Source organism: Rana temporaria, chromosome 1 (genome assembly GCF_905171775.1).
Source record: "Rana temporaria chromosome 1, aRanTem1.1, whole genome shotgun sequence".
Taxonomy (NCBI): Eukaryota; Metazoa; Chordata; class Amphibia; order Anura; family Ranidae; genus Rana; species Rana temporaria.
The window spans coordinates 108,237,011-108,249,656 of NC_053489.1; the positions used below are offsets into that span (position 1 = coordinate 108,237,011).

The 12,646-nt window shown below is 45.1% G+C and overlaps 1 protein-coding gene and 2 non-coding genes across 5 annotated transcripts in view; all 3 read left to right on the plus strand.

Annotated features, from left to right (window-relative positions):
* RASGRF2 (Ras protein specific guanine nucleotide releasing factor 2) overlaps positions 1-12,646 on the plus strand; it is a 486,592-nt gene that overhangs the window by 298,398 nt on the left and 175,548 nt on the right. The gene's annotated exons all lie outside the window — the stretch shown is intronic.
* Positions 8,667-8,737, plus strand: TRNAG-GCC. The gene has a single exon. It is a non-coding gene; the product is annotated as a tRNA-Gly (tRNA).
* TRNAK-CUU lies at positions 9,782-9,854 on the plus strand. The gene has a single exon. It is a non-coding gene; the product is annotated as a tRNA-Lys (tRNA).

Below are 12,646 nucleotides of genomic sequence, written 5' to 3' on the forward strand. Positions count from 1 at the left end.
AAATCCCTATTCGCGAACGACTTACGCAAACGACGTAAAAAATTCAAAATTGTACGCGGGAACGACGGCCATACTTAACATTGAGTACGCCACCATATAGCAAGTTTAACTATACGCCGGAAAAAGCCGAACACAAACGACGTAAACATAATGCGCCGGCCGGACGGACGTTCGTGGATCGCCGTAACTAGCTAATTTGCATACTCGACGCAGAATTCGACGGAAACGCCACCTAGCGGCCGCCGAAAAATTGCAGCTTAGATCCGACAGCGTACTAAGACGTACGCCTGTCGGATCTAGACGAGATGCCGTCGTATCTTGTTTTGAAGATACAAAACAAAGATACGTCGCGCAAACTTTGAAATTATGCGGCGTATCAAGAGATACGCCGGCGTAATACCTTTGTGGATCTGCCCCAAAGTCTGGACAATCTGCCAAGTCTGGGCAGCCTGCCAAGTTTTGAAAACATTCTTTATCAGTGGAAAGTTAAGTCTAAACATTGTATCACATTGACTTCTGTATGTAAATTAGGAACGTTTAACCACTTAAACACCAAACCTTTTTCTGACAGCTCTTTTCAAGTTAAAATCATTATTTATTTTTTTGATAGAAAATTACTGAGAACCCCCAAACATTATATAATTTTTTAGTAGAGACCCTAGAGAAAAAAAATGGTGGTTGTTGCAATATTTTATGTTGCACTGTATTTGTGCAGCAGCCTTTTTAAATGCAATTTTTTGGGAAAAAATTACTTTAATGAATAAAAAAAAAAATACCCAGTAAAGTTAGCCCATTTTTATTTATTTTTTGTATAAATGTAAAAGATTTTACGCCGTGAGAATCGTGAGAGAATCGTGACCTTCATTCTAAGCAAAAAAATCGTGATTCTCATTTTGGCCAGAATCGTGCAGCTCTACTAGAGAGTGCAAAATCTGGTGCAGCGTTGCATAGAAACCAATCAGCTTCCAGGTTTTTCTTTTTTTTGTCAAAGCTTAATTGAACAAGCTAAAGTTAGAAGCTGATTGGCTAATATACACAGCTGCATAAGGTTTTGCACTCTCCAGTTTTAGTAAATCAACAATACTGTATTTAGTTAATATTTTCGTGATCAGTTCTTGGGCTGAACAAAAGAAAATCGAGTAATCTACAGTAAGATATAGGGCCCTTTCACACGGGGAGGATCAGTAATGATCCGCCCTGTGAACATCCGCTTGCTCAGCAGGGATCACTCCGTGGATCCCCACTGAGCCGGCGGATGACAGGGCGGCCCCTGCGCGCTGGGCAGGAACCTCCCTGTCCGTCCCAAAGTGCATCTTCTCCAATGCTGCTCTTCCCATTTCTTCTCTACTCGGTTTAAAAATCATTTCATTTTGTAGCCAGAGAGACAGTTTGAAACAAGCAACGGATGAAAAATTGAGCCGTTTGATTTGGTGATAACTTAGTGATTAAGTTAGAAGGGCACATTTAATTCTATTTGAACAGTATCTAATAACATTAAAATTATATTTCTATTACAGAGCTTAACGATGTTATTTTCAATTTAAATAAAAGCCTTTTTTATTTTTAAATTTTTCACAGTCATTAAAACAATTAAGAAACAAAATGAAAAAACAAAATGAATAGAAAATAACTTTAAACGTTAAGGAATTTAAAATGATTGTATGAAGATAACAAACATGTCATACTTCCCTGCCCTGTGTAATGGTTTTGCACAGAGCAGCCCCGATCCTCCTCTTTTCGGGTCTCTCGTTGGTGCTCCTGGCCCCTCTCTTCTGTTGAGTGCCCCCCACAGCAAACAGCTTGCTATGAAGGCACCCAAGCCGAGCCCCAGCTCCATGTGTCCGTTCATACACAGAGCTGCGGTTCGGCTACCCCTCTCTCCTGATTGGCTAACCAACTTAAATTGACATTAGTGAGAGCCAATGGCACCGCTGCTGTGTACCAGCCAATCAGGAGGGGGAGTCGCAGACATCTGAGGCACTCGTGCACATTGCTGGATAGAGATGGGGCTCAGGTAAGTATTAAATGGGGCTGAGAGGGGGGGGGCTGCTACACAAAGAAGGTTTTTTATCTGAATGCAAAAAAATGCATTAAGATAAACGACCTTCAGCCTTTACAACTCCTTTAACTGACACCTTTGATCTGCTATAAAAAAATTAATTGAGTCGGTTTACTAAAAACAAATAGACTGTGCACTCTGCAAGTGCAGTTGCATTCATTTTCCCCAATGCTTAGTAAATGTGGTGAAGCTTCACTTTGCAAAGAATACCTAATCAGGTGCAAGGTTAATAGAAAAAAATAAAACGGCATATTTGTTTGCACATGATTGGATAATGGAACTCAACAGAGCTTTACCACATCACTAAGTTGAAAGTGCACAGTTTATTTGCCTTAAGACCCCTTTCACACTGAGGTGTTTTTCAGGCACTTTTGGGCTAAAAATAGCGCCTGTAAAGCGTGTGAAAGCCCCCCTCCATTGTTCTGTGAGTGCCAATTTACACAGAAGCAGCTACATTAATACAGAGCAAATCTTGGCTGTCATGTGCCAGTAATTGCTACCATGGAGTTTTGAGGGAGGAAAATTAAAATTGTTCTTAAGGTGGGTGTAAACCTGCACATATACCCAGTAGTGAACAGCCTCAGATGATACACAGGGATTAAAAAAATCTCCCTACATAAGTTTTACTTGTATATCTGCTGTCTTCAACTTTATATATTCTTTAGAAAGTTCAGATCATGTTAAGAGATTTTCTCTTCCTGGTTAGCACTGCAGTGAAGTTGGGCATACAGCCAAAACAGCTGATTGGAGGAAATGCACACACCCCCTCTCCTCATAGGTAGAGACTTTCAGAACTGTTCGTTGAATAGTTCAGGGCTCTGCTAATCTATTTATTGCATTCTCCCCAACACCAAACGTTGGCTGCTTTTGTCTCCTGTGTTGGAGAGCTTTTCAGAAGTTATCAGGCTGAGAACAGAAGAACGGAGCAGGACACAGCTACAGGACATAGTGCTTTGAAGAGAGATAAGAAAACGCTGCAGATATGTGTGCCCAGCTCAAATTTCATAAATCGGGTTTACATCCATTTTAAATTGTGTTAGGGAGTATGCAGTGTATTCTAGTCCTAAAAACTAAAATGTTACTTGAGAAATGCATTTTTTGGGGCTTTTTTCCCTTCATTCGCACCTGGTGATCCTGCCAGTAACATGCTTCCTGTACTAGGGTAACAACACTTGCTGTAATGTAGGTATGGACGAGCAGCATTGTCACCATAGCACAGGAAGTGTTATGGCTACAGAGCATCTTTCCTTCTTCTCATCGCTTTAACATGGAGGAAAGAATTGTTCTGTAGTTCACAGAGCTAAACTGGGCAGGGCTAATAACAATCGTTAAGAGCTCACTTGATTTTTGACAGGATAACAGGTATATTTTTATACTTATATAACTGATATAACAAAATGCTTTCAATGGTATATTTTACAGACCAAAGGGGAACAGATAAGAGATATTCACTGTTGGTGATTACATACGGCTATTGGCAAAATTGCTCAGGGGTGATAAACTGGGGAGCAATACAGAGATTAAAAAGCTTTAGGTGTAGTATTATTTCATAAATAGGAAATATATTTTTTTGTGGTCATGAGATGTTCAGCTTTTTAAGAGGTTTTATGGTATTCTGCTACATTTCTTGTGAGATGAGGGCTTCGGAATCTTTCATGTATCTTGCATTTAACAAGAGCGGATCTTTCTTCAGATCTTTAGCTAAATAAGGAGCATTTCCTGAACATGAATTCTCATCTCTAATGGAGAACAAATATCATTCTTCTTTATGTACTGTTACCAGTTCTTTCTTGTTCTTTTTCCAAATACAGAATGGGGAGAGATGGGCGATAACAGCCGTGTAAACAAAGCTTTCTTGTGAAAGAAATCTTTCTGCACAGCATACATGTGTATAGTAAGGGGAGTTATAATGGAAGAGAGATATATTCCGTGTTAATTTTGGCAACAAATTTCAATTTAGTTTTATTCTTAAGCCTCGTACACACGACCGAGGAACTCGACGGGCGAAACACATCGTTTTCCTCGTCGAGTTCCTTGTTAGGCTGTCGAGGAACTCGACAAGCCAATTTTCTCCATTCCCGTCAAGGAAATAGAGAACTTGCTCTCTTTTTGGCTCGTCGAGTTTCTCGACAGTTTCCTCGACGAAAATGTACACACGACCGGTTTCCTTGGCAAAAAAATATCTCCCATCAAGTTTCTTGCTGGTTTTTGCCGAGAAACTCGGTCGTGTGTACAAGGCTTTAGTCTTAGGACTAAAATGGCATTTTAGTTTTAGTCCCATTTTAGTCTTCTGCAATTGTTTTAGTTTTATTTAGTCAACTAAATCATCAGTACATTTTAGTAGACTAAAAGTCATTTTAGTCATCTTAAATCTAATGGGTGTAATTAAATTGTAATGCATTAGTGAACATTTCTCTACAATCTCCAAACTCATTTTATACTGCTGGTGTGAAAAATCAAATATATTATTATTTAAGGTATTGAGGTATGAATATGCACTACAGACCAGTGATAATTTTGAAGTCAAATTTCAATTTAGTTTTAGTCTTAGTCTTTTGACTAAAATGCCATTTTTGTTTTAGTCCCATTTTAGTCATCTCAATTGTTTTAGTTTTAGTGGTATTTTAGTCATCTCAATTGTTTTAGTTTTAGTCATATTTTAGTCAACTAAAATAATATTCATTTAGTCGACTTAAATGTTTTAGTAGCTTTAGTCTATGAAATTAACACTGAATGTATTGTGAAAAAAAATCCACATATTTAGTGTAATGAAATGCGTATCTTCTCTGTTATAGGAGACTATACTGTCTCATTGTTATTTTAAATAAGATGCAAATTAATTTAAACAATTATTGAACATATAAAAAATTAAACATATACAATTGAAAAAGTTGCCAGGAAACGTTGCTATAATTAGGATATATTATTCCTCAGTTTAAATAATTGATGGTTGCTGAGAAACACTTGTTTGTATTACTGTGTACCATCATTTCTGGGAAATTAACGAGGTGATTACTAATGAAATTTGCTATTTGCCATTCTCGCTTCATGGACCCAAGACATTTGCCCTTTTTTGTTATTTAAAGGTGTTCTTCCAGGAAGAATGGATAATTTACAAAAGGTCAGGACATTCTAAATGTTCAGTTAAAGTTTATGTCTGTGCAAAATAAAAATAATATATATTACATCTCTGCAAAACTTGCATAATCCTCTGTGTTTTATCCTATTAAAGAAAGTGCAAGTACAGAAACATACTTGTTCAACTGCCAAACATCTAGCATCAACCATTGTTGTCAACTCTTCCCAGTTCTGTTCTGCTGGATAGGAGGACGCATTGCCCCTCTCCTCCATTACACAAGGTGGAGGTGTTTTGTAGTCAACAGAGGAGAACTGGGATGCTGAGGAGTCCACAGGAAATTAGGAGCTCATTGGATTTCTGGCAGGGTCAATGTGTACTTTGTACCTGTAAACTGTACTTGCAGAATTTCTAAAAAGAAAAATAGGAAATGTGCATGTATTGCAAAGATGTACTGGTTTTTAGACATGTAGACTGAACCATTCATTGACTTTGTTTATAACTCAGAAACTCCATTGGTTAGCTACGTCTTCTATAAATTCTAGATCCTCTTCCTGCCACCACCATTACCATAGAGCTTTATTGCTTCTTCTCTGTTATCCCATATGCAAATAGATTTAGGATCCAGTAGGTAGAGAAAGACACCTTTTAATTGAGTCATTATCCATATGTAGAGACCCCCTCGTCCCCGGCATCAAGGAGGCTTGACATTTCACTTCACGGTGCTGGTTCCTGCGTTATTTTAACTGACAATTGTGTAGTCATGTGAGGCTGTACCCAAATAAATTATTATAATTTTATATTATATTTATGTCCTTTTTCCCACAAATGGAGCTTTCTTTTGGTGGTATTTGATCACTTCTGCGTTGTTGTTTTTTTGCGCTATAAACAAAAAAAGAACGACACTATTGAAAAAAAAACAACAATATTTTTTACCTTCTGCTATAAAAAATATCCCCCCCCCCCATTTTTTTTTATCAGATTTCTTCATCAATTTAGGCCGGTATGTATTCTGCTACATTATTTTGGTAAACAAAATCTCAATAAGAGTATATTGATTGGTTTGTGCAAAAGTTATAGCGTCTAAAAAATAGGGAATATATTTATGGCATTTTTGTTTATTTTTTACTTGTAATGGCGGTGATCAGTAATTTTTACCTGGACAACGACATTGCGGCAGACAGCTCGGACACCTAGCTGACACTTTTGACACTTTTTGGGAACCAGTGACATTATTACAGTGATCAGTGCTAAAAAATATGCACTGATCATTGTATAAATGACACTTCATGGATGTGATCCATGGTCCTGATTAGCAGAAACACTAGATCAGAGTGTCCATGCCTGACAGCACAGTGATCTGCTTGTTTACATTGGTAGACCGCCGTTCTGCCTCTGTGGGGGGGGGGGGGGGGGTTGTAGCTCCAGTGCCACGCACCTTCCCCCCCAGTGGCTATTGACAAAATCACATACAGGTACATGATCTTGCGCAATAGAGCCACCTTACCACAGTATATGTAAGGCAGGTGGTCGGGAAGTGGTTAAAGTAGCACAGTTCTGAATAGTTAAAAATGCCCTGGTCATGAAGGAGGTAAGACCTTCCTGGAGTCAAGTGTTTAAATTACATGTGTGTAAAAGGTGTATGCTGTATTATTTTTATATTTGCTAAATATTTTTTCTCTTATCGTCCATGGACGGACACAGCTCCTTAAGTCTTGACAAGTGGGTTATGTTCCCTGTTTACAGGAGAGGACTAGGCAGAAACATGTTAAATGGTTAAATACATGTTACATTAACAGAGTTGAACAGCCCCGCCCAGGGGGCGGTCCCTCCAGACATAACCCTCCTCACTGCAGCTTGCAGCCTCAGTTTCGTTCTGCCTAGCAAAGGAGATGGACGTATGGCTCCCTTTGGGCCCAGCGCCTTGAGGAGAAATTTTCTTTTATTTTCTTTTCTTTTAATTTTTTCTTAAAGAATCTTCTTTCAACTGTCGGCTGAGAGACAGGCTGGATATTATAGATCCTTGTAGTCTTCTCAGTCCGACCAGCATGCGTGGACACACCTTTGCAAAGAGGCTTGGTCTGCCACGCCATACCTCATGACTCCTGAGGTGGCCGGTGAGCTTTGCTCCGAGGTCCACATATGACTGGGCTGTGGTGTTGTCTCACTCACAGTGGACCGGGCCGACAGCTACCTCCATTGCGGTTGTAGTTCTGTCAGGAATGCGTCAGCGAATGCTCGCTCTGAGGTAAGTACAGTCCCTCCCGCTTAGGTGGGTTGGTACGGCTGGGCATTCCCGGGGTTTGGGGGGCCTTTTCTCCTCCCTCCCCTGCTCCTTTCCCTCTGCTGCATTGCAAACATTTGCCGCTGTCGGGGGGGGGGGGCTCCCTGAGGGGACTGTGTCTGGCCTGAGTTTTTCTGTGAGGTTTCTGTGTGTATTTTTTAATTTTTTACACTTTTAAAAGCCTTAGAGGCTTTTGCTGTTTAAATGCTGCGTTTTGCCGCCATTCGGCCGGCTCTGGCGCCATTTTTGGGGTGGTTTTCAATTGCATTGAAAACTCCCATTGGCGGCCATTTTGCCGTAGCCGCACTCCGAGGACGTTCGGCGGCCATCTTGGCTGACCCCTAGTGCTGAATCCTATGGTACACACAGGTCCCTCGGATGCCGCAGTCTCCTCACAGTATTTTTTCCTCCCCACACGCCGTGTGCTGTGGGCGGATGGCGCGCTGGGCAGTCTCCTCCTCGGTGAGTCCCCTGTTATACCCCCGACCAGCGCAGCGAAGGGTGAGTTGCCCTGCATAGGGTGTTGGAGCTTCTGTAAATATACATACACACTATGTGTATGGGTTGCTCTATTGGAGTCAGTATCTGGTCCTTCCCCACCTGGGATCCCACAGATGGTTTTTTACTGTTTGTCCTGGACACCTTGGTGCCAGGGTGGGGGACTGTGGACGGGCAGGGGTCAAAGGAGTGCCCTCCTCCCCCCCCCCCTCTTATCCCCTGGGGAATGCTCTGTCACAGATGGAGCCATGGACCAGATACCTGGGGGTGCAGGATAAGGCACTTAGAGGTGCGCTTCTCACTGCTGTACGGGACTCCCTGTAGCTGGATAGTGCAGCTGGGTTTCCGCTGAGGGCTTGGTCTTTTTTGGGATCACACAAATCAGACCGCTCTGTGTAGGTTTTCCTTCTGTGCCCTTTCTTGCTAATTTTTAAAAAAACGCGGAATGAGAAAAGCCACTGAGGGCTTTTGTAGTCCCTCACCGCCTGGCGGCTCGGTGCCCCTTGAGGGGAGCCTTTTAAGAGAGTGGGCTTCTCCTCCGGTGGTGGACCCTCCGGGCGTCATGTATAGGTGACCACCCCCCCCTATTGCGGGACACCCCCGCTTGTATGAATTTGACTGAGAAGATCCGAAGTTCTGACCCGTTCCATGTCTATCATGCTGGGGTCTGTCTTGCGGCCTATTGTGGCCACTACTCTGGATCCCAGTCGCTCACTGAGTGAGCATTTTGAACCATACAGTGGATAAATGCATTGGTGGTTCAGTGGTAGAATTCTCGCCTGCCACGCGGGAGGCCCGGGTTCGATTCCCGGACAATGCAATGAGTACTTTACTCTCTCCCGAAGTTGTTAGGCTAACGGACCTGCAGGTCCAGGGCCCTGTATATGTCTGTGATGTTTCACTGGATGCCGCACCCTTGATATCCAGGGCTTTGGTTTCTGAGATGGCGCCTTCTCTGGTTGGAATGCTGGTCTGCTGGCCAGGTCTCTAACATACGCCCTGACTGATTTACCCTTTTTGGGTGGGAGACCTTTGCGTCCTTGCTGGTTGACATTATCAAGGATGTCACTGGAGGGAAGAGCGCTCTCCTCCCTCAGGCTTCCAGGGGGAAGGGGCCCCGCCGTGGGCCGGGTCCTTCTTTTTCCAAAGCGGTCTTTTTCCGTCAGTCAGGGGCCGCGGGCGAACCTCCTGGGCCGACAAGGGCTCAGCTGGGGGGCTGATCCGTCCCTGGGTGCGTAAGCCAATTGCGCCGGCACCCGAACCCGCCAATGTATGTAGCTTCCCATGCCCGTCTCTTAAGTGGGGGGTCGCCTTTGCTGTTAACAGCTCGGTGAACCTCCCTGCCCTCCGACAGTGGGTCTGTGAGGTGGTATCTTCGGGGTACTAGATAGGGTCCCTTCCGATCCACCGAACAGTTTTCTTCCCTCGTGTCTCCCTCTCCCGGCTCGGTCTGCCTTTGAGCAGTATGGGACTTGCTAAGCTGCGGTGTGATTTTATCCTTTCCGCAGGACTAGTGGTTTGAGGGACTCTATCTCGGTCCCAAGGATGGGCATGATCCATCCGATTTTGGGCTTCAAGGACCTAAAGGTCTTTGTAAATGATGGGTAGGTCCGCTCGGAATCCATTCGTTCAGTGGGGTAGCCACTTGCACTTCGGTGCAAAAGGTCATAGGTACGACCCACCATGGGGCTGCTACCTATATAGCTTTTTAGCTGCGCTCCATCCGGGGGACTTTCTGGCGTCCTTGGACATAAGGACGCATACATGCTTGTTCAACTTTGCGCAAGTCATAGAGTTTTTCTGTGCCTCGCGATGGAGATGCCCACGGTCAGTTGTGGGCCTTCCTTTTGAACTGGTGCCAGCAGCCCGGCTAGCTCAGTCGGTAGAGCATGAGACTCTTAATCTCAGGGTCGTGGGTTCGTGCCCCACGTTGGGCGCCACCAATGATTTTCACCAAGGAGTTTTGCACTTATCCTATCCTTGTTGGGACAGCGAGGCCTTGCTGTCGTGGCTACTTAGACGACTTCCTGACTCAGAGGTTGTGTCTGTGGCTTTTCGGACCCTCCGTGAATTCGGGTGGGTGTTAAACATTTGGAGTCGGCCCTGGTTCCGACTCAGTTTGGAGTGCCTACGACTCGAATCTCTGGTCTCTGAATCATCAGATTCAGGTACGCCACCTAGTCAGTGTCTCTCTGAATTGGTGGCTGGGATCCCTGACTTTTCGGTCTGGGAGGTGGTTTCTTCCCTTCTGTGGAGATTACAATGGACGCCAACCTCTAGGGTTGTGAGGGCGTCTGGGGGGTCCGGTCGGCCCAGAGTCGCTGGACGTGAGTGGACCTACGACCACACAGGCCTATATGCGCCCAATCTCGGTAACTGCCCAAGCTCGGGCCTGGTTAGCACCTGGGTGGGAGTCCGCCTGGAAATACCAGGTGCCGTAGACCTTGTCTACCGTTACTTGCCCTAGTACTATGGGCGGTACTATGAGAGGCTATGCCTCTCCTCATGGTCGAGGGGGTTGCAAGGTCGTCCGATCTTGATTCAACCTAACAACGCCACGCCGGTGGCTTCGGGCTACCATCAGGTATGCCGGCAGGCGGGCTACTGGAGTCGCCTGATGTTGAATCAGGACAACTGGTCTTGGTACATGGAGTCAACTCCCCGGCAGGAGGTGAGCCTCGCAGGGAATGGATCTCCTAGCCACTCGTCTCAGCCACAGGGGTATCAAGGTTAGTGGCCAGATCTAGCGATCTGGTACAGACGTGCAAGTTGCGCTGGTGGCCCTGTGGGGTCTGTCTCGGCGACTTTTATGCCTTTCCCCCATTGTAGTGGCTTCCCCACAGAGTGGAGGCTGAGGAATCCCGACGACTTTAATAGCTTCAGATCCTGGGTGCGCCGATTTCGGCCGCCTGGTAGCGGAGGTACCCTGGCGGTAGCCAGGGCAGGAGGTCCTCCTGTCTCGAGGTCCCATACTTCCTCCTGTTGTTCAGTCACTGACTTGCTCGACAGGGCTATTGGAAGCCAGACTTTAAGGGACCGGGGTCTGTCCGACCCGGTCACCTCAACAATGCTGAGGGCACGGTAGTCTTCTTCCGGTGAACCTACCGTCGTGTCTGGCGGACCTACATCTCTGGGTGCAAAGAGATGGAGTGACGTCCACGGACGTACTCGGGGTCCATCGGCCTGCTGTTTTTACAGCTCGGTGGATCAAAAAATTAGCTTAGAGCACCGTTTGGGGGCAGATTTCAGCCTTGGCTGTGTTCTTTCAGTGGCCTTTCTGCGGCCGTTCCCTGGTGGGTACCTTTTTTTGTGGAGGGGGCTTATCCTATACCTTACCCCCCCCCCCTTGGCCCATCTTTTCCCGCATGAGTTTTGACTCTGGCGCTCTCGGTTCTTCGGGAATCTTCCTTTTGGAAACATCAGAGAGATTTTCTCTTGACACTACCTCAGAAGTGGCCCCTTTAAGTGGCTTTTACCTCTGTTACAGAGGGGTTTCTGAGTTGGCGCTCTTGTCTTGCAAGCCGCCATGTTTGATCCTTCATAGCCTTAGGTGGTGGTGCGTCCGCGACCTACCCTTCTTCCGAAGGTGGTTTCGGCTTTTTCGCCAGAATAAGGACATTGTTTCTCACATCTTTCTGTCCTCGGCCGCCGCACCCTACGGAGGTTGCCTTTCATACTTTAGGCGGGGTACGCACTTTGCGGGTATACTAGCCTGCTACTGCTCAGTTTCGGAAGATCTGACTCTTTAGTGTCGGTGTCTGGTCCACAAAAGGGGACTGACAATCTCGTTGCCCACCATTTCTCGGTGGATCAGGTAGGCTGACATACAGGCCTGTGTTCTTAAGGGGCGGGCCCCCCTTTTCCGGTCCGACAACATGCGTCGGTCTCAGGTGTGCGAGGCGGCGACTTGGTCGTCCGTTCACAGCCTTTCCAGAATTTACATGGTTGCTGTGAGTGCATCTTCTGATGCTTTTTTTCGCCCGCTAGTGTTTGCAGGCGGCCGTTTGAAGTTGCATCTCCTCCATTTGAGGAGCTCTGCTTGTTTTGGGGTGAAGTTAAAATTGGTTTTACTGATATATTTCCCACCCCTCGTTTTTTGACACTGCTTGAGGACGTCCCACTTGTCAAGACTTAAGGAGCTGTGTCCGTCCATGGACGATAAGAGAAAATAGGATTTTTTGTACTCACCGTAAAATCCTTTTCTCTGAAGTCCATGGACGGACACAGCTCCCACCCCTCCTTTTTAGGTTTGTACTGCTTGTTACGAACTGAGGCTGCAAGCTGCAGTGAGGAGGGTTATGTCTGGAGGGACCGCCCCCTGGGCGGGGCTGTTCAACTCTGTTAATGTAACATGTATTTAACCATTTAACATGTTTCTGCCTAGTCCTCTCCTGTAAACAGGGAACATAACCCACTTGTCAAGACTTAAGGAGCTGTGTCCGTCCATGGACTTCAGAGAAAAGGATTTTACGGTGAGTACAAAAAATCCTATTTTTCATGAAAGCAGAGTTATACTTTAAAGAGTATTGGAAAACTAATACATTTTTTGTGTTTTTCACCATTTTACCAAGACAGAAAGTGAGGAAAAATGTAGAATTTAGATTCGGCAATAGAACAGCCATAGAAGGGAAATTAGGATACTTGTTTTAGCGACAGTTTTGTGTACAGAACAGAAAGTAAAGAAAAATCTCCCCCATGGGACCTGAAAGGGGTTTTAACCATTCCCTAC